Below are 27,935 nucleotides of genomic sequence, written 5' to 3' on the forward strand. Positions count from 1 at the left end.
TTAAGGGGTGCTTTCGCGCATTTAAACTTTTCCTTTGCCCCACTCTATTTCTTTTTCACTGGCCTCAGTGGCCTGGAAATTTCTATCCAAGGTGAAACCACACTAAGTACCTGTAAACAACTTCCATCCTCTTTCATCAGCAATGTCCACAACATAATGAACAGGAAAAAGAATGGTCTCCCTCACTATGTTGAGCTGCTGCTCATGTTTCTTGGACCAAGCATTCAGTTATCTCAACTTTCTCCATGATTCTGCTGATAGACGCTGTTGCTGCCATCCTACTACGGAGCTGAAGGAGCTAGAGTCAGGAAGGAAAGAGAGACATAGTGCTAATTCGAGGGCAGAATGGAGAATTGAGGCTAGCTAGACCCACACATTTGAGTGTGACCAGTTACGAAAAATTTCCTTTCTAAAGGATAAAACAGGGTGATAATTTTGTTAGCTCTCAGCTTAAACTCAGCTCCTTCTCCCCTAGCCCTTCCCTCTAGTGAAAAGGTAGGACATGTTAGGAATCAGTACTTTAAGCCAGAGGTGGCTTTATTATTCCAATTACAGCCATTAAGGCCATTAAACCTGAATAACAAATAATAATAGTAATAATAATAATGTCTAATAATATACTACAGTATAAGCATAATATTTTATACTATTTATATGCTTATACTGTCTGAGGCTGGGTTTTGTACTGGAGGAGGCCTGCAGAGAAATTCACAGATGCTGCTCTATTGGGGAAGTGTTTATATTAACTTTAGTATTCAACTGATACTGACTTCACCTTCTGATTGAAATGGGCCATTGGCTTTCTGACTGTAAAAGATATATAAGGACACCTTTCCTTTCCAACTGGCTATCTAATGAATCTCTATCAGAGGGTGAATATCAAACATCTCCATTTAGGGGATGAGATAATTAAGGACTATTAAAGTTTAATTACTTGTCCTAGGTTCCATGAGAAGGCAAACCCAGAATGCCATTATGTAGAGCGTAAAGCTTCCCTCTATCTATGGTTCAAAGGCAACATCATAAACCTATCTTTTTATGCTTCTGAAGCCATTAGGTTGTCTTTCAGATAGAGCGGAATTTTTGTGCTTGAAATCTAAATCTCTCAGTTTTAAATAAACAATTGCAGGATTGTTGCAGGCTTCCTGCTTCTTCATGCCTTACCCAGTCTTCCTTGTATGAAAAAATGCTTTCTACATAAATATCAAATAATTGGATTGTTGAGGCAAGCCCTAAAGGACTTTTTATTTCTGCTTTTAATTTTCAGTATGAAGGAATATCATATTTTTCAAATAATAAAGGAGTTCTCTTAAAACAAATAAACAAAAAGACCTTCAATGCTATGATTGTCCTGGCCTTTAATAACAGGACTAGGTGGGTGATGGCAAGAGGCCTTTAGGATATGCCTAACGAGCCCTTTAAGCTTTCATTGTTACCTAGTCTCACAAGATCTGTCATGTTTTATTGGTTTTTCTGGTTAGTCATTGTATGGTTTGGCAGCACAGTAGAATTTCACATTTTTGGAAACAATAGTGTGGACAAAGATTAGATTTTTCTTTCTGCTATATATAATTATATTTGCTCTGAGTGTTCAGAAAACCTACCCTATATCCAACCAGCTACATAGTCTGTCCCATACCAGCCCCATTTTCTTGATCAGGGGTATTACATTCATGACTTAGATTCATAAACATGTTGGGTAGAAAGGTCAAGGCATACGTGGTGGCGGTGGTCGGAGGGGAACACTGGGATAGTGGCATGGAATAGAAGGTGCAGGGGCATTCATTCTAGAAGAGACAGATATTGCTGAGGATGATTTGACAATGGCAAGTCCATAGTATGTTGTAGCTAGCTATTTCTGTGTGTGGCACATGTGTATATGTGATACAAAGCTAATTAATTCTTTAGCATTCTGGCTATAAGCAGTGGAACATTGGTACATAGAATGTGTGCAGCATAGCATAGATCCTCAGTAAATATTAAGAAACCAAATTTAGATTTTTTTAATATGATGTTTCTCTTTCCTTAAAGAATTTTTTCCAGTAATCCAAAAGAAAACCACTCAGTAAAAAAAATCATTTTTCTCTACTTCTTTCTAATTTATGCAATCACAGTTCAAACTGAGTTTTAAAATGTAAAGATGTTTTAAGTTAAAAGCTAACTCAGTGACTCACTAGTACCAATATATAGTTAATCTACATATGATTAGATACTAGAAACAGAAAAATGTGTTATGGTTTCGGAAAAAAAAAAAGCTTACTTTCATAGTTGTAGGGAGTCCTTCTCTGTCCTGCCAGCTAGCTCACAAATTACAACAGAGACAACTTATTAATTATGAATGCTTGGTCAATAGCTTAGGCTTGTTTCTAACTAGCTCTTATAACTTAAATCAACCCATTTCTATTAAATTATGTCCTGCCATGTGGTTTGTAGCTTGTTGTCTCTCCTCCTGCATGTCCTGCTTACTCTGTGTCTCATGGCATCTCCTTATGATTCTTCCCAGCATCCTCTCTGTCCCAAAAGAAAATACTGCCTAGCTATTGGCCATTCAGCTTTTTATTAAACCAATCTGAAGACACATCTTCACAGTATACAAAAAGATTATTCTACAACACATAGTATTTGAAAGGATAGTTTACTTTTGATACTTTAGATCATATTTAAAAGTTAAATTAAGTGTTGTGAGTGAGTGAGTGTGTGTGTGTGTGTGTGTGTGTGTGTGTGTGTGTGCCCGCCCAACATGTGGTACTTGTGTAGGCCAAAGGTTAATAAATATTAGGGTGCCTTCCTCAATCATTTCTTGGCCTTATATTTTAAGATAAGGTCTCTCAATGAATCTAGAACAAATCTGGCCAGTGAGGAATCAGAATCCATCTACCTGTGACCACCTCTAAAGTACTAGGATCACAGGCTGACACAGCCACATAGGTTGTGTATAGCTGCTGGGGATCCAGACTCAAGTACTCATGCTTGTGCAAGCACTGTACCCAGTGAGCCATCCCTAGTACTAGTGTTGTGAATTTTGGGTTCAAGTCTTTTATTTTGAAAAAGAGAGTTAATCTATTCCAAGGAAGCCAGGGCTTCTGCTTCTTGTTTGACTAGTGATCAACCATTGTTTCTGTTTTGTGGGGTTTTTTTTTGTGTGTTTACTGTTTGTTTTCTTTATATTCAGCTACTACTTGTTGATTGATGTGAGGACCTTGAGCAAAAATGAACATAGAGGATACAGTGTATTTATAGCTCGGCAGTAGAGCATTTGACGCACATGTACAGAGCCACAGACTTGATAGCCAGCATCACACACACACACACACACACACACACACACACACACACACACACATACACACACACACACACATTTACTGTGAAACTAGTATTTCCTGACTTTTTTTTTAAAATAAGAGTAACTCTAATGCTAAACACACAAAGCATGTTAAATAACTCCTTTGGAATTAGGAATGAGTTTTAGAAGCTTTTCCCAATGTCTGGTATTTCAAAACCTATTAAGATCTCAGCTGCCATCATCAGTTAAAGAACCACCAGCCTAAAAACCTAGGGGATGTAGCATCCATTTCAACTTGGTCATATATCTCAGTATCCCAGAACTAGCTCAAATGCTACTTAGAAAGCTAACCTTAAGTCTTTCCTTCATTGCCTTGAAGATCTAACATAAACAGACCTGACTGATTTATAGCCACATCACAACTCCCTGGTCATCATATCAGTTTCAAGCTGTGTAAGGTATGCTGAACAGTAGCTGGGCAGCCTCTTATAGACAAGTCTTCAGAAGGAGACTGGATGTGAGCTGAAATAATGTATCAGAGCTGGATTGAAGTTAGGACAGGTGAGGGATGTGTAAGGAGTTAGCTGGTGTCTCCGTGCTAACAGATACACATTTGGCTGTCCAGTCTAAAGAAATCTCTAACGATCTGTCTTGAATACTTAATCTTATCATTAAGAAAAGGCACTGTTATGTATGTCTTGAAACGAGTAGGGAAAGTAACCTTTTCAGCCTCATGTGCTCTTCAGTTTACTAATTCTGTACTATCAACACATTTCTCAAGATTTCTGTTACATTTTTTTTTTTCTGGATATCCTGTATTTTTTACAAAAGTATTTAAGGTAGCTTCTAAAATTATAATGGATATATTTCTTTGTATATATTTATGTTTATATGGATTTCAAGTCTCAGGATCCAAAAGCAAGATGTCTTCAGTGTTGCTCCTTTCCTTCCACAGGCAGGACATGTGCAATAACATGAGCAGCAGGGGTGCTCCACTCTGTATTGACTGTGTGTTGGCATTCCCAGCATGGTAATCATCAGGAGGCATCTGCTACCTGAAACTGGGCAAAGCTGCCAGACCAGCCCCAGGCAGCACCGTACACCCAGGAGTGTTGTCAGACGCTCTTGATTTCACCACCTCTGGGTGTTCACCAAGGAGCGATGCCACCCAAAGGTGCGAGGCTGAGCAGTAATTGTTAGGTGTCGCCTTCTGCTGGGAAATAAGATCATTAAGAGTCTGCTTTTGTGCCATTATTTACAGACAGGATGGGAAATAACAACCCTTAAACTGGACCACACTAGGCCTGGAGAACATCTGACTTTTTAAAGTTTTGCTGCTTAGCATGTGAGATTGCAGTTTGGATGCATTCCAAGGATCCACAGCCAACTTGGCTTTGACACTCAGAGTCTTATAGGCCAACCTGGACCCCTTCAGAAAGTGATTAGCATTATACAGTCTGAAAATTTCAGGCCCTTGTCTCCCCCACTCCATTTTCCTTTACCATTATGTTGCTTGTGTTCATAGCTTATTGGTGCCAACAGAAATGTTGGCTGGTAAGTCAGGAAAAACACAATCAGTCCAAATTGAAGCTTGCTAGTCACAGTTGAAAGATTTGGTATGGAAGGAAGTAGGTTTTCAAGTGAATGTCAACGAAAGTGTTAGTTTTATTAATCTGTAACATATTTGATATTATTCCTCAAAGAACACATCCTACTATGTTATCTTATTATAAATGTGTCCAAGTCAATCCTTTCTATAACAACCCATGAGTAAGCACTCCATCTCCACCTTGTTTCCTTGCAGTATGGTCCTAGATTAATTGTTCTGTAAAGAAGAGATGCTCTACTTGCTTCTTCTAATGTCCTCCTGACTTTCTCTTCCATCAATCTGATGCCTCAGTTTCCCCCAAGTTTGCCAATGCCTTATCAACTGAAAGCTAGTGAAATTCAATTTTCAGTCTTTATCTTCTGGGCCTTTGCTGTATTTTATGCTGTGGATTACTTTTACTTTTCTGAAGCTCTTCTTGATATTAACAAAGCTACATCCCTCCAACTCTCCCTACACTATCCTGACTATGTTTTGCATGAAACCTTTTCCACCTACAATGTAAAAGTAGCATTCCCTTCAGATATGCCTTCTACATGGTGTTCTTCTGATTCTGGCTGCTCCTGTTAGGGATAGGCTGAAGGGTTCCACATTGTTAAAATGTATGTGCTGAAAGTGATCCTGAGTAGAGAGGTATTGGGAGGTGGGGCCTTTGGAGTGGAGCCCTCCTAACTGTGCTTAACAAAACCCGAAAGCTACCTTGCTGCTTTTACTAATGGAAGACAGACAGAAGGTCGATGATAGACCTCGACCAGACTCCAAGTTTTCTGTCATGTTAACCTTTCAATTTCCAGTTGCAATGAATTTCTGGTGTTGATAAGCTACCCAATTATGGTACTTTATTACAAAAGTCCAAGTGGATTAAGACAAGTTCCTTTCTATTGAGGCAATAACTACTTGCAAATGATTCCTTTTTTTGCTATTTCTCTTTCTGGATCTATTAACCTACCATTTATCTATCTATCTATCTATCTATCTATCTATCTATCTATCTATCTATCTATCTATCTATCTACCTACCATCTACCTGTAGCACGAATCTCAAAAACAACCCAGGGCCAAGTATTGGGGTGAACACTGGAAGATCAGAGAGACAGAACAAGCCACAGCTTCCTCACCTTGCCAATTCTTCAACTGATCCCGTTTCCTCAGACTGGAAGCCTCTGAGTCCTCATCCAGAATGAATCTCAGCTGAACTGCTGCTAACAGCCTAAAAACTTAACCAGCTAGTTCCTGGTTTTCATGCCTTATATACCTTTCTGCTTTCTGCCCTCACTTCCTGGGATTAAAGGCTCACTTCTTGGGATTAAATGCATGAGTCACCATGCCTGGCTGTTTCCAGTGTGGCTTGAAACTCACAGAGATCCAGATGGATCTCTGCCTCCCAAGTGATAGGATTAAAGGCATGTGCGCCACCATTTTCTGGCCTCTATATCTAGTGGCTATTCTGTTCTCTGACCCCAGACAAGTTTATTAGGGTACACAATATTTTGGGGAACACAATACCACCACATCTACCTACCTACCTACTTATCTATCTATCTATCATCTATATCACTCACCTATCTACCATTTGGCTGGTATCAACTTTCAAGCTTTGGATTTCCAAATTTCCATTCTTTCCTATTAGTCATTGCCGCCTAGATAGCTTACTGGTTTCTCAAATGTCCCTGGCTATGTTAAATTTTCATCTTTTCCTTTTCATTGTCTCTTAATATTCTCTTCCTTTATTGATTTCATTAGACTTTCATTTTGAACTTCATCAAACGTGTTTTACATTCCTTAGCTCATTTATATTGACCATCTTGATTTTCTGGTGAACATTTCTTAAATTATTTTGTTTTCTCCACTCCTGCACCTTACACCTAGTCTTTCATGTCTTGCTGGGATTGATGTAGTGGTTCTAAAATGATCTTTCTCCCTCTAGTCTTTTCTTTCAGATCTTCACTCCAGTATGTAATCTGAAAGATCCAACTAAAATGTAAATGTGACTCATGCTGCTTGCCTACATGAGTCTCTTGAATGCTTTCACCACCTACCCTATCTGGTAGCATTTAAGATGCTCAGTAAGCAAAGGATTCTCCAAAAACTGCATCACATTGTGTTTTTCCCAACACTCTGCTGTATTCTAAGTTTCTTGCAAAATTGCTTATTGTTCATTATACCTCTAAGCCTTTTCTTTTCTCAGTGTGATCTCATATTCTTAGATTGACTTTTTCTTTTCTGTTTATCAGTAACTACTAATTCTTTTAAAGCTCAGGCCTAGTATTTTATGTGTTAGGAATTTGTCATCAAAACCCCAAAGCAATATCACTCTTTGTTGGTGATTTTATAACACCATGTCCACAAATGGTATAGTGCTACACCAACACGTTATAAAATTTGAGGTTATCTGTCTCCATCATTTAACTAGATTTAAAAATCAGACCATTCTTGTGTTAGTAAATACCATATTGCTTTCATGGTATCACACAGATGATAGCTACCCAGCAATGTTGTTGACTGTACAATATAGTATTGACTATATGCTGACATGTATGTTAAGTCATTTAAGTTCCAGTATTTGATGTATAACTGCTAGAGCTTTCTGTCCCATATAAATTTTGCCCCAGTGCTATCTACTTAAGTTTCCCTAAGAATTAGAGATCATAACAAACCTTTATACATTGATAATACTAATTCCTACAAATGTTGGCTTCTCTTTCTTAGATAGCTAGGCCTTTTCAAAAACTCTTATTTTATTTCTTACAAAAAAAGACTTGTGTGTTCTCTGCCATCACCCTGGAAACCCCTGTGAAAAAGAAAAGTAATTTCAATGCACACCTACACCTCGCTGACATGCCAAGTTCCTTCAGGGATGACAAACTGCCAAGCACCAAAGCACTGTAACTTGTCGGCCTCAGTGAATGAGAGGAAGAGGTGGTGTGGAAAGAACATCCTGTTTTGCAGGACTTCAGTAACTCAATTGTTGTCATCTCACATTATTTTTTTTTTCTCGTTAGTGCATCTGTTTAATCTTAAACTGCCCTCGATACTCCATGGTTGACTTAGATCACTGAACCCAGCTGGGGCAAGGAAGCTGGAGCATGAGGAAGGAGCTAATCGACTGAACTCCTCTTTTTCTCCAGTAGACCTACCTAACTGGTAACAGCAGCACACATCTTCCTAGGACTTATGGGCACTGTCTTCTCATTCCTGAGAACTCTTGAGAGTTATGCTGTTCTAGTTATCTTGTTCTAGCCTTCCTGTTTGAACTATGGTATTTCTAGAAGCATTTATATTTTAGAAAGGAACTTATAGAATTGGGGAACATCAAACAATGCAGAGGCAAGTTTTCATTAACAGCAATACTTGAAGTCTACAGTTGGAGGGTTTCATTAGCTATTTGAGTACCTAATGTCTATCAGGTATGTTTGACTTGCTTTTCATATGTTCTCTACATCATCTGCCTGAAAACATTCTGAAAGGTAACCCATTTCTTATATGTGGACACGAAGACTCAAAGAACATAAGCAACTTGCTATAGAATTGACAAAAACCTAAACTCAGATAAAATTTGTTTATTTTTCATGGCAGGGTAAGTATTCTAAAATATCTTTTTCTTTTTTGATAAAATTTAACTTTTTAAAAATTGACTCTTGGTAAATTTAGACATTTTAAATTTTAATAAGCTATACCTTGAAAATACTGAATGTATAATTTCAAATTCTTGAGCAGAAACCAAATTACTATCAGTCTCAAATATAAGGATTTGACAACTGCTGTCAGTAACTTATAATTAATATTACAAGTAATTAATATCCAGTGTTTATTTTAAGACACAAATAGAAGTAACAATTTTTACCCATAAGGAAGGGTGAAAAGACATGTTTCTTGCATGGATCGTATAACCTGTTTGGGTTGGTTAGTCCTATGTTTGTGACAACGGTTTAGCAAGTTGAGAGTGCTTATCTTTATGGCTCTTCAGTTGAAATTGATTTTAATCTAAGAAATAAAAAGATTGGCAGACTGCTGTCTTCGCATTGCTTGGATACTAACGAAACATGATTTTATCAAATACACAAGGAAAATGTCTTCAAGAAGACCTTGTTCTCAAGATCATTTGACAATTCTGTCTGAGGTTAAAATATTTTCTAATAAGGGAAGAGATGATTTACCTTGTTTGAGAAAATAACATGAACTTTAGTCACTTTATTTTAATCAGAACTTTAATGTAAACATTTTTTTTTTTGCTATTTTTCTCAGGTTCATAATTATCTTCTAAAACATTAAGACTAAAATGTGGTTAATTGAACTTTGCTAAATATTATCAGCCTTCAAGCACTTTTAGAGGAGATGTTTTGATCATGAGCTTATGTATTCCCTTAAATTATAAAAACAAGCCACTGTTTATTCGGAGGATAACTATTACTTTTGGGTTATGTCATAAATTCTCAGAAATATGGCAAAGTTGCCTTTTTGATGGAAAAGCAATATCATAGCAGTATATGTTAGATGCACTGAACACGGAGGTACATTTTTAGAGTGTAAGCAGTAACAAGTTGTATGATTTAAATAGAACTTCTGAGTTTGTTTGAACCTTGCTGTGCTATATAAAAACACAAAGGAGGCAGTGAAGCTGAGCTGAGTTTCAAACCCATAAAACTGGCTCTCAGCAGTGTGAGTCACTCAGAGATAAAGGCATCCAGTGCTTCACTTGAGGCCATTTGGTGCCAGCCTGGGAAAGATTTGGGAAATTAGCAGTGTCCTCACTTTTTTGATGATGTGGTTAAAGAAAGGCTAATTCATGAAAAGGAGAAACCCTTTTCATTTGACATTGGACTTCTTCCTAGCTCAAACTCAAATGGCATTCCTAATAACAAAGCAGTGTGCTAGCAGGCTGGAGGGATACTATGTGTTATTAAGAATAGGCAACCATTTTGAACTTAGTAACAATGGGGTGACTTGGAGAAATTTGAAGCTACAAATGGTCTCATTTGACAGACTATCCCTTCCTGCTTAGAAAGGGAAAGCAAAACCTAAAACATCAATAATTTCCCGAGCAGCTGTGCTTCGTAATAAACTTGACAGTTTTCATTTTTACCCCATGAATGATGTCTTGGCCTGGCTAGAATGTATGATTCATAAATGTGTAAATTCTCTGTGGAACATTAAGTTGACAAAGTATGCTTACAATTAGAAAGTACATTTTTCTGCCATCTTTTCTCCGAAGATGTTGATAGCTTGAACATAATTAAAACATAAAAATAACCAAAATTTCAGGCCACACTAAGTTAACTACAAACTAATCATCATGACATAAAGTGATGTTTGCATCCTTAGGAAAGGGTTAAGGCTTGGAGAAGAGGACAACCCAGGTTTAGCCAGCCAACCATGCATGTCTTCCTGTTATAAAGGAATGATAGGGCATGTATGTTGAGACCTTCCCGGAGATGGAAGGAAAGACACAGAGAACAAATTCCTAATGCTAAAGCTTTAGGAAGGATCAGAAAGCCATCAGTCCTTCACTCTGACCTTGGTGCTTGCATTTGGCAGGTTATATCTGTGGTAGCGACTGCTGTGTCTTCCCTGGCTGGCTCCCCATTCAGAAAGCACAAACCTACACTGTTGGCTACTCTTGCCCTCCAAATTTGCTTCATGGCTGAATCTTGAATATGTTCCATGATCTCCTTTAGAGCAGCCCTGTGATTGGTCTTTTGGCTGCCAGTTTTCACAACCTAAGCAGCATTTAAAAACTCACCCTAATGTCCTCTGAACAATAGCTGATCTCCATGGAGAACAATTCTAAATGTGATTGTGATTTCCCTCCCACCTAAAGAGGCAGCTTCTTCCTCTTCCCTTCACTCTCCCTCTCTCTCCCCACTCTCTCCTGGAGTGGTTAGCTCATTTTACAACCTGGTTTCTGTTGGTGTGCTCATATTGTTCTTAGTTTAATAATAAACTTTGTTGTTGTTGCTCTTAGCATAATTTCTAAATTACTTCTCAGAAACGCCCTTACTAAATGTCTGTGACCTTATTGTCAAGAAAGGCTTGACAAGCAGAAGCTGCTGCCTAGGGGCTGGAATGTCCCACTTCCTGTTCTTTCTCTCCAAGTTGGAGCACTCTATCCAAACAAAAACTGAACTTGGTGCACATGGGACCTAGAGTTAGCTTGAAAGGAAACTCTCCTTTCAGATGAAGCACTTTACATAGTAAGTCGTGGTTCCACTCCATCCACTAAGACTACTACAAAGAGGGCCTTTTCAAAAGCACCCAAATAAACAAATGGATGCCTCAAACTGTGGACTAAGAAAAACAAGCAAACAGCAGCCACGTACAACAGCAGATTAATTGCTGCTGAGTTCTTACAAAAGAACAGAAAACAGAAAACTGAAGTGGTACTCTGTAAGTCAATGACACCCTTCTAGACAGGACTCAGTCCTAGGAGGGTATTTTTAAGAAATCAGTGTGTTTACGGCAGGAAAGGTAGAGTAATACTGTACCACACTAAAACAACATACAGTCCTCTGCTGTAAAAACCCCACGTACATATTGCTGTTTTCCTTGTAGCCAGGGATCAGTTCTTCTATCCATAATTTACTAAGATATAACACAAACTCTACCAGAAGTGACACAATGCCAGACGCTGAATTAAAAACTTGCTCCCTTTCTTCTTGAAAAGCAATTAACAAGAAGACACAATATCAATGGAGACAGGAAATCACTAGCTAATCACTGAGACAGCTTTTCTTAAAACAATGGGAAAAAGAAAAAAAAAACCTTTAGTTTTCAAAAGGGAGAAGTTGAGAAGAGGAAAGGAGGTAGAAAGCAGTGACTCTGATGGATACCGCCTTTCTCCTTGTCGACACCAGGGCCGGACTTTAATCAGGCTCGTGTGGTGACCATCAGGATAGTAGGTCATCCCCCTGATATAGTCTAGTCCAACCTTCGGGAGAGTGATTCTGTGGCATGTCTCCCCTGGAGAAAGCCCTAGACCCCAGCATTCTTAGGGCAGCCTTCTCAGGGCTGTTGTGTCTCAAAGTAGTGTTCGGTGTTCAGCAGAACAAGTCCAGGACATCCCAAATTTGCACTGGCTAATTTGCATCTGGGAAGGTAGCCAAGGTTTACAAAAGCTGCAACTCACGAGGCCTGGCCTGCTCTGCTATGGAAATCCACTAAAATATCCCCAGATGCCACCTGGGATAGATGAGGAATTACTTCCCATTTCACATCCTAAATATTTGTTCCCATGCAGAAGGTTGCTAACTTGGTCTGTGTACTGCAGAAGCTGGGTTCTGCTTTTAACCTACACAATGTACTTCTGTGTATCCGAGGCCAGCTTCTTAAGCAACCAGCCCTACTCCATGTTGTCAGGGCATGGATAGACAGTAAACCAGGGGAGAGTTCCTTTTCTCCAGACTCCAGCATTTCCCCATGTTTTAGGAAAACCTTGGATATACAATGAGGAAGGAACGGGAGCCTCGAATGAGGGATAGAAAGCACCTCTTTTATGGGTCTTGAGTCACTGTATATTAAGACTCTTATATCAGCTAATGGAGTGATTAACAGTGGGGTCCTCAGTACACTAAACATTTAGAAAACCCCTGAAAATCCTGGTGAAACCAAGAAGTAGGGGCCACCTTGTTGCACACCAGGCTTCATAGTGGAGGATCTTCATCTTTTGTATATAATAACATTTTAAACTGGATTCTGGTCATTTGGAACTTGGCTCAAAAAGTGGCTAAAACAATATTTTTTAATGAACTATCATAATAAACACATAGGTAGCACATAGCAATTTAGAGGAAAAGGTTTTCTCTTAGCACTTAAATACCAGGGTTATACAGATTTGTCAGAGTAAATACTTCTGATACATTTAAATTGATGTTCATAGCCTTCAGCTGAAGAGTACCATTAGAATAATTATAGTTACTCTAACTAGAAAATTTATAATACTATGCAACTTGAGGAAATTATATTAATTTCATTATATCATCTTTATAGGAGGCTTGAATAAAATTCTCATTTAGGATGTGAGACTCAGAGAAATTCAGTGGTCACTAAAAGACTCTACAGTTTATAAGTGACAGTGTAGAATACTGAACACAGAGCTGCATGACTCCAAACCAGATGTTTTAAAGTTCTTAACTAATATGTCAAGCAAAGAGAACAGCAGGTGTAAAGGACTCTTGGTAGACTAGACAGCCTGACATGTTGAAGGAAAGCAGTGCTCAGTGGAACATAGTGAGAGACGAGGCAAGATGGTTCACTGGGTGGAGAAAGCAGTACACCATGAAGGCCTTTTGAAAGAGTTTAGTCTCTAAGAGAATAGGACAGTTGTGAAATAGGTGAATGAAATGTTCACACTCAGGTGTAGGAAAACTCCACACTGGTGCTTCATGAAAGCCTGGCCTACGGAGTCCAGGAAGCTACTGGGAATGTTCAGATGGGCAAAGTCCGTGTCCTAGAGGAAGATGGTGGCAGTGACGGTGGAGAGGGGGAAGGATGTGAGAGGTAAATTGAGGCTAGAGTCAGTGGATTTGACTGCACATATGGGGTTAACGAGACTGAGAAGTCAAGAATGACTCTGGACAGAACATCCTGCAGGAGCAGAAGACCATGTCAAGATTCTGATCTGTCTTCCACCATTCACCTGGAAGCTGCCTTAGGAAAATATAAACAAAGACCACATCTGTAAGTACAGAGTAAGAACCGAAAAGCAACATTTACTATGAACACTCTGTCTCTGAACATACTTTTGGGGGCAGCAAGCTAAAAATTAACCTTTAAGATCAACTATTAAGAAAACTTAAAGTGAAGTAGGTGTGATGCTATTTACTAGGAATACACTATTTCATTATTATAATAGAAAGACTTCTTTATGTTTACCAAACAATAAATTATTAACTTTAAATTTTCTAAAAGTAGGGAGAAATACTGTGGACACATGGAAAGGATTTCATGGTCCTCTATGAAATATTTTCTGCTTTAGTCAGAATATGCTCCAATCTATACTTTTTAGTTTTGAAATACATTCCTTTCCTTTACCACCCTGTTAAGTAGAGTACCCCAGATATTCATTCCCACTTAGACATTGAGAATATGACTTTCCCTGGAAACAAAGTGTTTGCAGGTGTCATTAGTCAAAAACTTCCAGATGAAATCATCATGGATTCAGTGTGGGTGAGTTTCAACCAAATCCAAAGGCTGGTTCTTCAAGAAGAGTCTGTCTCATGTAGAGACACCAAGGAAGGCTGTGGGAATATAGGCTCATGCATAAGCTAAGCTAAGAAATACCTGGGGCCACCATCTGGGACTGGGGAAAGTAAAGAAGGATTCCTTCCTGCAGTTTTCAAAGGGAGCAAGGCCTTGCTGACACCTTGATTTCAGAAATCTAGCCTCCAGAACTATGAGAGAATTGGTTTTTGTTATTTTAAGCAGTCGAGGTTGTGGTAATTTGTAATGGCAGTCCTAGGTAACTCACACGCCCACTAAACAAGTGTTGAACAAATGGCTTGCTATTGTCTGTGTAAGGGACCAACTATAACCTCTGCTTTCAGCAGGAGCAATAAAAAATATATGATTTTATTTTCAATAGAAAACACTGGAAAATAGAGCATTTTGGGGGAACTGAGTTCAGACATAGGTACAATGAGGTTCAGTGACTGTGTTGTGTATAAATGGAGATGGTGAAGTACTATCTGGGTAATTGTGCTGGGCTTTCAGAATCTGGGCTTGGGCTGCAGAGGGATGCTGGGAGCCATCTGTACATCAGCAGTATCCAAACCATAGGAGTGACTGAGATTGCCTTCAGAGTGTCGTGAAAGGGGGATCTCTCCAAGCGGTTTCCTGGGGAATTCCATCACTTACACATGAGGCAGAGAAGGAAGAGCTGCACAAAGAGATTAGGAAGGAATATAGAGAAAAATAGAGAAGCCAGATGAGGACAGCATAGTAGTCACAGGGAAACAACTCCAAAACGTTAGCAGTGATCCCCATGTTGGATGTCAAGATATCAAATAAGGCCCAGATGAGGCTTGGCCTTCAGTGTTGGCAATATGAGGGCCACTGGTGACCTTGGCAAGAGTAGTGTAGGCAGAGTGGGATTTAGGTTGGATCTGGTTAAGAAGGGTATTTATACATTTGAAATATTAACACATTTTCTAAAAGGAATTTTAGACATCAATGTTTATAAAATTTGAAGGAGAATAAAGTGACACTGAGGATGTGTGCATGTCATTTTTTTAATGCTGCTGAAAGGGATAGCTGGGAAGAACTGTTTACAGGGAGGGAGTTTGAGGACACAACTAAAGAAGAAAGGAGATAATAGCACAAAGTTCTGCACACTGATCCACAGAGAGACAAGTTAGAATAGCTTTCAAAACGAAACATTGTTTTGAAGATTTCCTAATAGACTCAGGCAAAGCTTGGAATCAATCTTAAAGTAAGTGCTATTTTGCAATGATCTGAAAAGCAAGCTGAGTATATATTGGAAGGTGTGGCTGCTAGGATGCATAGTACATAAAGTATGTAGAGGGAGGAAGACAGCCAGGCAGAAGAGTATGTAGGCATGGGTGGAGGCAGTAAGCTTCTTAGTTTCATTCTTCCCTACTGGGACCAGGCCCACAGGAAACTGAATGTGGCAGCTTTAACTCTTGAGATTTCTGGCTGTGGCATAAAGAACTCTAACATCACGCTCAAGTAACACTGAATAATAAACCACACACTACTTTGAAAATATGTGTGGTCCTTTGAATATGCTTTTTTCCTTTAAACAAGCTGTTTTTCTTCTTAATCCTTTTAGTCTCTTACTAAATTCTTTATGGGGTATTCACTCTAAGGAATGACAAGAAAGACATCCTCCAGCTTTGCTCATTTTCTCTGACATGATGATTGCCTGATGATGATGTAGTAGAAACAGCAGGAAAGCAAGACTGACTTTGAATCTAGTTCTCAAGTTTAGCTAAAGTGTATGTGCGGCTGCTACTGAGAAACAGTTGTTCTGACCAGTGCATTCCATTTGATATATAGGAACTGGGCATTGTATCTTAGAAATGAAACACATCTTGTTGCATTTTTCTCTTGTTTTATAAATTACAGAAGGTATTATAATTCATTTCAGTAATTGATTCATGGGGCATTTATATAGGTAATACTGTAATAATGGAGCAAATGTTTTCCTCACAACCTGTGATTGCTAATTTAAAATATTTCACATTTCCACACTCTTCTTGTGAAAATATCATTCATTTATGTTTTGAAAAGTGATAATTTTATGTAGACATTTTTCAGTTTCTGAATGTGTAATTGTGATCAAAGGTTTTCACTTGTCATTTACACGATGTTAGATTTCATTGTTGAAACAGGGATATTAAACTGCTGATACATATTATAACATAACCTAAATGTTTCAAGATTGGTAAACTGGGTCCTTATAAGTCTCTAAAAATTCCTATGGGCACAAGCATTCAAAATTATGAGTCTAGAGACCGAGGGGCTTATGTATCCAGTACAACTTGAATCTAGCAAGTTACTTTAATGTCTCTAAAGATCAGTGTCTGCCACTTTAAAGGACTCATATTTACTAGATGTTCCTTCCAATGCTAAAGTTCTCCAAATGATTGCATGCCCAGATCAGAGGATAATAACTGTAAAAACAATTTATTTCTTCCAGAAAATAGTAACTGCACTAAGTGGCTGTGTTATAAAGCACAGGAGGAACACAAACACAGGGAAAGGACAGAGCATGACTCAGACTGGGGTGCAAATCCCAGCTCGTCCATTACTGGCCTTAAGCAGTTTGTGTTCCTCTTTCTGCCAGCTTCCGTACCGGAAAACTGAAGTGATGGGACCCCTTTGATGGGCCTAGGACAGCTAATGGCCATGCAGATGAACAAGAGCTCCTGCGGCTGGCTTCATCAGTGCTTAGGAGGGGTTAGCTGTAGGTTTCATTGTTGATTGAAGATTATTATGAAGATCCAGGCATCAAGTTCAGTCTAGGAGCTCCATAGGTTTTGCCTGTTTTTGATGCTTTTTAAATTTTAAGAAAACCTGTCAAAATGCATGTAGTTGAAGCTGAGGGTACAAGACTGACTGCAAAATATGTGCAGAACTCTTACTGGATCTGCTACAAACCCCCATGATCTCTCCAGAACTTGCTATTTTATTATATTTTTGACAGCAAAGAGCCTGGCAATCAGAATGTGTACCCGGCTGCAACAACTTCAATGTGACTGTGGACAGAGTGACAATGTGGGATAAAGGGGGTCACCCACAATGTAGGGCATCTCCTGTGGGGTGCAGATTTCAAAGCATATACCCCTTTCCTGTCGTTGCTGTTGTTTGTCTGTTTCTTTCATGGGAAATGGGCCTCTGTCAATGTCGCCCCATCTATGCAGCTCTCTGGGGTCTGTAGTCTGTAAGAGGAAACTTTCAGAGTCATTCATTTTCTCTCTCCCTCCTCTCCTCTCCACAATCACTATTGATTGTGCTGTTGCCTGTACTTAGAAGGTAGCACTTCAGAAACCTGCACTCTTCTGGCATTTCTGCTTTGGGACATAAGCTTGTTCTGAACCAAGCTTGAGTTCCTGAGGTATGGATTCAACTTTCCTTGTTCTATACTGACTGAGTGCCCAGAACTCAGGGACTTCCTGTCCAGAAGGGTTTCAGGCTTCTCTGGGCTTCATTCTGAAACGAGAGCATGCCCAGGTGCGACCCCAGTGGGAACACAGCCCAGCTCAGGGGGCTGTTTGTTGTAGGAGTGTGTATGAAGAGCTTGGGTGTGTGGTCTGGTACAGCCACCCTTGGTGAAGAAGGTCCCTCCTTATATGGGACAGAGTCGGCCTGGGAAGAAAAGGAAGTGGCTTGTGGGCAAGAGGTGGTGGCAGAAAATTCTAAATTTGAATTTGGCTTCAGGACATTATAGAGAGAAGTTTGTCAACAATAGAATGGAGCACATTCCAGACAACTGGGTAGTTGAATTAGAACCCTAGACATGGTAATGCAGGGATGCAAGTCTCCTGTGTCTCTTGCCATGTCTGCATGTCTAGCAGGATTCTCTGACATGAGGCCATCACTACCCTATAGCGCTAGGGAGGGTGCCACACTTTCTAATTCCCACAACTCAGGCAACTGGCCTATGACTTCAATGTCTCCTTCAGAAGGCCCTTTAGGTAGAACAGGAGCTTCCTGCAGAAAGATCACTGATATTTCGGTGGTCACTTCTAGATCTATAGGTCCAACTCCACTAGAGTCCCCTCCTCACTCCAAATAGCTTCAGGTATTGTGCAGACTATCTCAGTCACACAAACATGAGTGCCTAGTCACCTCTAGACTCTAGTCTTGGATCAACTGGTTATGGTGTTCTTGTCCCTCTAGTTTTAACGGAAGTCTGTACTTTTACTGAAACTCATGTGACTGTTGGTAGGATATGCTTTCTTCAGATGAGATGCCACCCTGTGCAGCCAGCACCATGTGTTAGTACAGCTACCAAGGCCTGGAACACATCATTGCAACAGTTCACTCTATTCTGAAGGTCCTCATTGGTCTTTGATAGTTCACTCTATTCTGAAGGTCCTCATTGGTCTTTGATAACAAGCACATACTTAGTTACTAACAGTTCAATCCAACAGCAGAGTATAGGTCCCAGGCCAACCCTTGGCACAGCCATGCCTGTAGTATCAGGTGTGTGTGTGTGGTGGAGGAATCTGAAACTGACTTGTCTTTGCTATCAGAGTGTCTCCTCGGCTGTCAGGAATGCCAAAAGCAGCTTCTAGAATTCTAAATGAAAAAGATGAATCGTCCAGAAATATTTCCTACTACCACACAGTCAAATCAAGACTGAGGAGGAAAAGAAGTCTCTGAATCCCCAAGGCTAAATCTTGCTAATATTCCTAATTAAATATAATTCAATAATTTGTCAGCAGTAACAGCACTCGAGTTAAGCTTTTATCCTAAAAGTAATGGTTGCCATGAATATATCAGCAAGATTTAAAAGACCCACTGAAGCCAAGTTTTCCATAACAACAAGGACAAAGAATATAAACTGCACACCTGTCAACTATTCCTGCACGATATTTCTCAATCTTCTAAGTTTCTGAAGTCAAATCTCTACTATGAATAAAGAAATATGTTGATCACGTGACTGTTTATTACTAAGTGAGTTATATCTGCCTTACTTCCATGATGAACTCTGGTGAGACTGAAAGACATAAAGGATGTTACATAAGACAGCAAAAGGATGGCACACAGGCATTATTGTTACACTAGGGGTATCAGAGTTTGAGGTGTTCAGCACTGCTGTTACACAGAGGAGTTTCAGAGGCAGGGTGAGAACCACAGAATAATAACTCAGGCTTCAGTGATTCTGTGATGTTCCCTTCACTCAGCTGTTCTGGTGAATAAATTTGTATTCAATTATAAAACTGTTTTTGTACTAATATCATGGCAATAGAAGTGAAACTGGAGAACAAAAGGGACTGGAAGGGAGAGGGAGTAGGGATAGCGGTAGGGTATGGAGGGAAATATACCCAAGACGTAGTATACACTCAAATGAAAATGGCCTCTTTTAACCTTGTGGACATTTTTTTAAGGGGTGAGATGGAGAGATGGTTCAGAATAAGAGAACTTGCTGTTCTTGTGGAGGGCCTGGTTCAGGCTCCCAGAACCCACATGGGGCAACTAACAATCACCTATAACTTCAGGACCAGGGATCCAACATGTCTTCTGACCTCTAGTTCCTACTGTATGAATGTGGTACTCACACAGGCACACAGATGCACATACATAAAAATAGATACAAATTAAATGTTTTTTAAATGTCTTGCAGGTGCAAGTCTGTATGAACTCAGACTCTATTCCTTTGGCTTACAGAAACATTTCCAGCGTCATTACTTAGATGTACTTATGCACACCTAGGAATCCTGCAAGAGTTGTACTGCTGCTGAACAATGATCTCACCTGTTTCAATCCAGGTTCTCTGTTCATTACTCCACAGGACCAGGGAGCAAGAATGTTAGGATCTCCCTTCGTCTACAATTTCAATAGTTTTGTTTTGTTATTAGGCCCATCATATATAAGAAATAGTTCTAACAAAAAGAGTCCCAATTCTAGAACCAGCCAACCTATGTGCAAATTCTGAATGGTTATTTAACATGGATTCAGACTTCTATCAAATGTCAAACTAGAATGAAAATAGTACTTATATCATAGAACTACAGGAGAAAATTAATTTAAAGCACTTAACATAGCAATAGCTCAATCATTTAAAATTGGTGATTATTTCAGAACTGGATGCCAAGGGGCTACATAGATTATTTCAAAACTAGATGCCAAAGGGGCTGCACAGATTATAAATTATAACATCTGATGATAGCCTATAATATTTCTAAATGAAATACACTATTAATGTTATTTACCAGGAGACATGGATAAATGTTCTTAAGCCAAAATTTCATTTATGCAAAAATATACCTGTGAGATGAGAAGTAAAAAATAGACCCATGTAAATGAACTGGTAGCATAAAATATACAAATGCCTGTGAAAGGAATTGGTATGAATTAGTTGCAGGTAAATGTCAATAGTAGATATTTATTGTGGTGAGTCTGTATTGTTCTTCTTTCTCAGATGGGGAGGGTCATATTACCCATGTTCATGTGCAATAGACAAAGCATTTCTAACACGGTCCTTTTAGAGATGTTGCATTTCAGAAGTTCACCTCTGCAGTCAGCATGAAGAGCACAGGGAGGGAGATGCCCACACTTCAAGGACATATACACAGCATCATTCCCAGTCACTAACACTCAGAAGGAAAGCCAACCTCCTTCTGATGGGTCAGCTTTGCACTAACCCTGAGCAGGTAGAGAATGAGAGATGGAGAATGTCTTGGGGAATAGCAGTAGGGCACTGACAGAAGGAAGTGACATGAGTTAATACATACAGAAAGTTTTCCAGTGTGTCTGCTAGAGTGGCAAACTTATCATTTGCTGTTGCTTTTCCTGAAAAAAAATGTACTAATAGCACTTGGGCAGTTGAACAATATGTATGCAGAACAATCTAGAAACTTGGAAATATAGGTTCACCAAGATCCCAGGGCTATTTTTCTTGTTCAAGAGAATTGATTCTTTTAATGAGTAATACCAGATAGTGGAACATATGAATTGCTGGAGACCTTTTATAACTGAGATCATGCTCATTCTTTTTTTTTTTTTTTTTTTTTTTTTTTTTTTTTTTCAAGACAGGGTTTCTCTGTGTAGCTTTGCGCCTTTCCTGGAACTCACTTGGTAGTCAAGGCTGGCATGCTCAATTCTGAGCCATTTGTATTTGCAAAGGTATTCCTCAGTTCTAAACTTGTCGTCTTCATACATTCCAACATAAAACTTTTCCAGGTGTCATGATACCTGGGAGCTTCTGAATACTCCAGCAATAATTTAGTCCTCGGCCCACCCGAAGTGGGAGGATTCTATAAGCATGCCTGTTCACAGAAAACTGACTTAGATATTGGTTGGGGCATGATCTACAATCAGTTCCACATTCTATTCAAAGAAAAACCTCAGCAGCACTTACTCACAGCCCTTTGTTCTTCTGTTTCATGATTCAATAATCAACATTTGCTGAATTCCAAATATGGACCTGGTCATGCCCATGTGTCTTTGCCAGCTGGAATCAGGTAAACCTTATATTCACGAGTAGCAGATGCAGTGAAGGGACAATGAAGATCTTAAAAATCTTGGGATAAAGACTCAAGCTTCAATTTCCATGGACTGAAAAACTGAAAGCTAATAAGTTGCCCATTAGAGACAATTCTGCCTTTCTGTTTTTGAACATGCTGTTCATGGGGCTGTGGATTACCCTGTTCTGTCATCCATCATTTGTCTTACTCATCATTTTGAAAGCACACTCATATACATTCACTGTCCATACAGTGATTTTGAACTTTTCATAAAAGTGAATGACTCACAGGGCAATCTGTGTGTCTCAAACACAATGGAAACCTATGCAGGTGGTTGCTGTGTGTCACAAACTCTGCCTGCTGTGTGTATTTTTTTAATTAGTCATACATCCTGTAACAGTTTAAGGATGTCTGTGATGAGAAATATAAATTATGCTGGGACCGTTTTTTAGCCTGACCTATGGTGAACTTGAAAGAGTAAAATACTCCCTAGAGAGAAAATTGCTCAGTATATAAAGTAGGCATACTCATTTCTCTCAAGCAACAGGATGTATTGAGCAGCAAAGAAAGGCGTTTATTGACTATATCCTGAGTGATGCTCTCTCATGGTTTGTTGTTGTGTAGGCCCAGTTACTTTGCCCTTAAGACTTGTCTTTTAGAAAAGACAGTAGATCAGAAGTAGAAACTACTTTCCTTGTAAAAAGGATGCAAAGAATTTAACTTAGGCTGTAGTTAGTGCTCCAAAATGATGTTTTAAGACAAAACTATAAAGCCATAGTGTCTTATATTTAATTTTCTTTGTTAAATTCAAAGAAACCACATTTTTCCAAGTTTGACTTAATGTGAAAAATAAAACCAATTAAAATGGAAACCAATTTTCATAATAATGAAAGCAATAGTAATTACATGTGATTGAAGAGTGATCTAGAAAGGGTTTAACAACTAAATAAAGGGAATTCAGCGTAGTTATAGTCAGTGCAGATATAGTCAAGAGAAGGAGTCCTGTGCCCACAAGCTCCTGGTTAGCTGACACCAGCTAACACTGGTTAGCTGGAGAGGTGAGGAAGGGCATGTGAGTGCTCACAGAGGCACCAGCAGTTACCTCTGTTCACCTTAGGAGGAAGCTGAGCCACGTGTGGTAAGGTGACTTACCCAAGCGCACAAAAGCAATGCTATGCCCAAGGCACCTACTGGCCTCTCTTACATGGAGGGGCGACTTATACTATTAGTCACCATCTTCTTACTTATATGGGCATATACGAAGTTTCTAATAGTATTTAAGATCAAATGTAGCTTGTCAATAAAAAGACTCATTAAGTGTTCATAATTACTCAATATAATTTTATTTTTGCCATTAATCTCAAAACTGGTATTTCATGGCATATATTGTCTATAGAATACAAAACTATATTTTTTTAGCATTTTTCCTTAGGAAGAATATCCAGTTTTGAATTGGAAAGTGACATAATATAAAAATACATCTTAACACTAAACTATTTTATTTTTACAAAATGTGTTGGAAGACCAAAGACATCTACATAGTAAACACATCTATGTAAAGGAGCCTGCTATTGTTTATCAATAAGAAATTAAGAATCAAGACAATAGTGATATTGCCTTGTAAAATTGTTAGATTAGGATGGGTAACATCTTACAAATGATGATCCTAGTTGCTGGGGTGTCTATTGAAAAAGGACCTCCCACTGATTGCTGCTGAGGATGTGAACTGAACTGCTTCTCTCATTTTGCAGAACAGTTAGTGGTTTCTTGGAAGATTACTCATAGTCTTCCCACATTACCCAGCTACAATGCTTCTAAGCCCTTACTCATCTGATCAGAAAATTTAAGGATACCCCTACAGCTGCTGAAGAAGTTGAAGCACTTTATTTACACTTCCCCAAATTAGTAAGAACCAAGATGTTGGTGAATAAAATTTTTTGGAAATTTATTACATTTACTTATTCATTTTGTGTGTGGTGTGTATGTGCATATGTGAGGGACATAGGAGTACCATGGCATGTGTGTGGGCAGCAGAGGACAACTTGCAGGAGCTAGGGATAGAACTTAAGTTGTCATTCTTGGTGGTAAGTACCTTTACCTTCTGAGTCTCTTTGGACCCATGAATGGATTAAAAAACAGTTATAAAAACTATGACATATATGTACTAACACACAATGAGAATGCCTAGTGGAATCTTAAATTCATACTGCTATGTCAAGGAAGTAAGTTTGGAAGGCTATATACTGTTCAGTTCCTATATGACATTCAGAAAAGGCAGCACTTCATAGTGAGTAGAATAATGAGTGATTATTGAAGGCTGAAGGGAAGACAGACAGATGAAGCACCTGGGGAAGTTTTGAGTGATGATGCTGTACAATATTATGTTTGTCACAATGCATATCAAAATTCATAGAAATGATAGAAAAAAAATGAACTGCAATATAGGAAAACTAATCTAAGGGAGAGGAAACCCTAAGATGCACTCTACAATGTAAGAAAAGACTGCAAGTGTTAGAAATGTGTGAATCACACTCATTAAAAGTGGTGAGGAGAATGTTACCAAAGCAATTTTGAAAATGACTGGGGTCTATAAGACTGAAAAGAAGAGAAAGGAATTGTGGACTCTATTGATAAAACAGTTTCCCCCAGGGGTAGAATTTTTAGTACCATTGTATACTGATAGTGAAATGGATGATGAGTAGTAGAAGCCATGCTTCTTACTGATGGAAGGAGAGAGTACAGGTAAGTAAAGAAAGATTAAAATACCCTACAGTGAGTTAGTGTGGGAGAATGAGCTAAATTTAATCTTAATGAAGATAGAAATGCAAGCATTTATAGCCATGTGTGTATTCTCCACATTGATCTGAGAAGCCCTAGTAGCAATGGCAATGGAGTAGAGCAGGCAGGAACATCTACAAGCTGACTGTTCATCACTCTCTGTTGAAAGGAATAAGGCATTCTTGAAGAAACATGATTCTGGAACTGGAGCAAGAAATCTTGTAAGATTTCAACATCCAGTAGTGCCATAAAGTGAGAATGTACTCACAAGAACAAACAAAGCACAGTGATGAAGATAGGTCAAAGGGATGCAGGAGCCAACTGAAAGAGTGCAAACTGGAATAATCTGAGCAGCCAAAACAAATAAAACAGCTGGATTATAATCCAAAGAACTAACTCATCCCCATGAGTCCATACTGGTAAAAAATAAATGATCAGATAAACTAACAATGAGGGAGAATAAATTACCTCTTGAAGAAATACTCCAAATAGTTTGTGCAGATACTCTGTCCTTCAAGATGTAAAATGTAAGTTCCTTTAAGTATGGGCTGTAGGGGAACTCCTTACTACGAGAATGTGGTAGGAAGGGCAGAAAATAGTTTAATAGTAGAGACAGTGGGTAGTGTCAGCAGGGTGACCAAGACTAACATCAACAGAGATATTCACATCTAATTTCATTGACAGCATATCCTCCTGACAGGTGAATAGAAGGGACTATTCATATCTGGTTTTCCTCCTGCCAAATAACCCCAGAAAAACCATGGGAGAAACAGACCAAAACAGTCCAATGCAACTTCGAAACTATTCCACAATTAATTCTCAAAACCTTCTGGGGACATGACACAAGAAATTATCACTTTCTGTTCTTCTCTGTTCTACTCAGATATTCTATGTCAGTCTAAATAAGCGATTCTTCAAAAATTTGGGCTAACCTGCTCATATCTCACTTTTCCAACTTCTTACCAGACAACTAAGCACATTTCAGAGGCACAAAAAGCAAGCTGCAACATATGTACGGTGTTTGTGGGTATGGGGGGTATGTGTGTGCGTGCACATGCCTGCGTATGTGCAAGGAACAGTTGATTTCCTAGGTTAGAAGCAAGGAAGTGCTCTTAACCTTTGTTTTAAGAATTCAGCCATTCCGTACAGGGGCCTGGGAATTTTTGAGTAGGAGATACAGGTCCATCTAAAATGTCAGATTAAGCTCTCAACTAATTCAGACAAGTACAATAGAGGGTGGGTTCCTGGTAACCAGGTAGTCAGAGGGCCCACATAAAAGGAAAGCAGCAGTTATTTCTCCTGTGGAAAGTCCCTCCATAATAATAGGGGTCTGAGTACAATGGGGATTTGGAGGGCAGGGCAACAGAGGTGCCCCAAATGGGAAGTGTACATGGCCATGCCTCTACTTCACGATTCTTTCCTTGGTGTGATACCTTTGTCTTATATAACAGAGCCACAACATTAGAAAGAATAATAGAAAAAAGTTTGTAAAACTGCCATATTACAAGTGCTCTGGAAACAAAATACCACAAGCTGGGAGTTTTAGAAAAGCAGAACTTTGTTGTCTCAGTTGTGGAGACTATTCATCTGAAATCAGAGTGTTGCCAGGACCATGCTCCCTCGGAGCCCGCTAAGGAAGGCTTTGTTCTTGGACTGTCTCTAAATGCCACCTAGCTCCCCAGTTTATGGTAGTGTCACTCTGACCTCCACATGCTGTGCCTCAGTGTTGAGCCCTATGTTCAAGTTCTACTTTTTAATAAGACACTAGCTCTACTGGACCAGGGCTTACCCTACTCAGAATAACCCCTGCTTTGCTGTTTACATCTGCAACAACCTTTTGTCCAAATAAGGTCACATTCTGAGAGACATCAGACTTAGGATTCCAGGGTGTGAAATTTTGAAGGACAAAATTCAACCCATAGGAAAACAAACTATATACAAAGACTTGGCCCATTGCTGTGGAAAGAGTTGTTCTACTGGTTGGTGGGTTTCTGCTGAGAGACTTCCTTTTTGAACTACAAAATAATCAAACCAGTGTTCTGGACCAGAGCATGTTGAAATCAAAACAATGGCATAGATCTGGAATGGATTAATTGTAAATAGTTCTCAATGTTAATTGTCTTTTTGGAAATAACTCATTTTGTTTATTGAAATGCTCATCTTCTTCCTGCAATGAATATTCTGGTTGTTTCAGCAAACATTCAGGAATGCTTCCTAAAAATCCTCTTTCCTCTTCAGTCTTGTGGATGTCCTTAAGGTAGGGAAAATTGGAAAAAATCCAGACAAATGGAAATTTTATAGTAAGCAAATATATTCGGAATATATTTAGATTATTATTATTTGAAACAGATTCTCATTGTGTAACCCTGGCTGTTCTGGGATTCAAGAGATCTACCTGCCTCTGCCTCCAAAGTGCTGGAATTAAAGACATGTGCCACAACTCTGGGCTGAATTGTCTTTTTAACAATATGAACCTTCAATCCTTGAAGAATCTTCATATTTCTTAAAACTTGGGAACATACAATTCAAGTTATTTTGCAAGGAAAAATTTAAGGATTAATCTAGTGGCTATATGTTCAAGCACTGCAAATTGAACCTAAATCATACATTTCATATATATTTTAATAGTTCTCTGTTAACTTTATTATGAAAAGAATCTACATAAGGTTTCCTTTTAAAAATATTATTATTATTAACAGTGACAATGAATACACAATTAAAGAAAAAAGCTTAATAAAGGTTCAACTGTCATTTTTTTTTTTTTTAGAAAGAGCCTACCTAGGAAGTGAATAATACATTATACTTTTTAAGATGGGATTATCTTTAATTTATGTGTGTGCCTACATGAGTTTGTGTGTACCATGCATAAAGGTATTTGAAGATGCCAGAAGAGGGCATCAAGGTCTGTGGAACTGAAATTACTGGTGGTTGTGAGCCACCTGATGTCGTACTAGAAATAGGACCTGTATCCTCTCCAAGAGCAGAAACTGTTTTTAGCCACAGAGCAATCTCTCAAGCCTTAATGCATTTCAGTTTTTAAATCTGACATCAAACTCAGAATCCTACATTCTACCTCACAAACAGAAAGTGTGAGGATCTTGATACTCTCCCAAGCACATAGCAGATGGGATAATCATTCTTTGCATTAGACATTTGGCATCATTGAGTTTTTTCTGACAAGGTATTCTGGCAGAAGAAAGAAGATCTTAATTAGCAAGTACCCTTATTAACCTTTAAAGTATTGTCCTCTCCAATCCTGTAAGGTTTCTTTCAATATAAATGGACCATTTGTTCAGATCACTTCTGTTTTCTAGTTTGATGTAATTCCAAAACTGGCTTCAAGGCTTCACATATTTTACCTTCCCTATGAGTCTAGTAAAGACACACAGATTCACTGTTGATACACAGGCATTTATTGTTGGCAAATCTCCTTCATTTCTCTTTTTATATGACATCATTTAGTATTTAAGTGTCTTTTCTTTCAGTAATGTATACCAAAGTATTCTCAATAAAGGTTATAATGTCCCTTGTAGATTCTAAATAGGGGGAGACTATGTGAAATAAGAGTATCTGACAATGTTACCTGGACTTCCCTTTCTTCTAGCTTTTGAGTAGC

This window comes from Peromyscus leucopus, chromosome 4 (genome assembly GCF_004664715.2).
Source record: "Peromyscus leucopus breed LL Stock chromosome 4, UCI_PerLeu_2.1, whole genome shotgun sequence".
NCBI classification, from domain to species: domain Eukaryota; kingdom Metazoa; phylum Chordata; class Mammalia; order Rodentia; family Cricetidae; genus Peromyscus; species Peromyscus leucopus.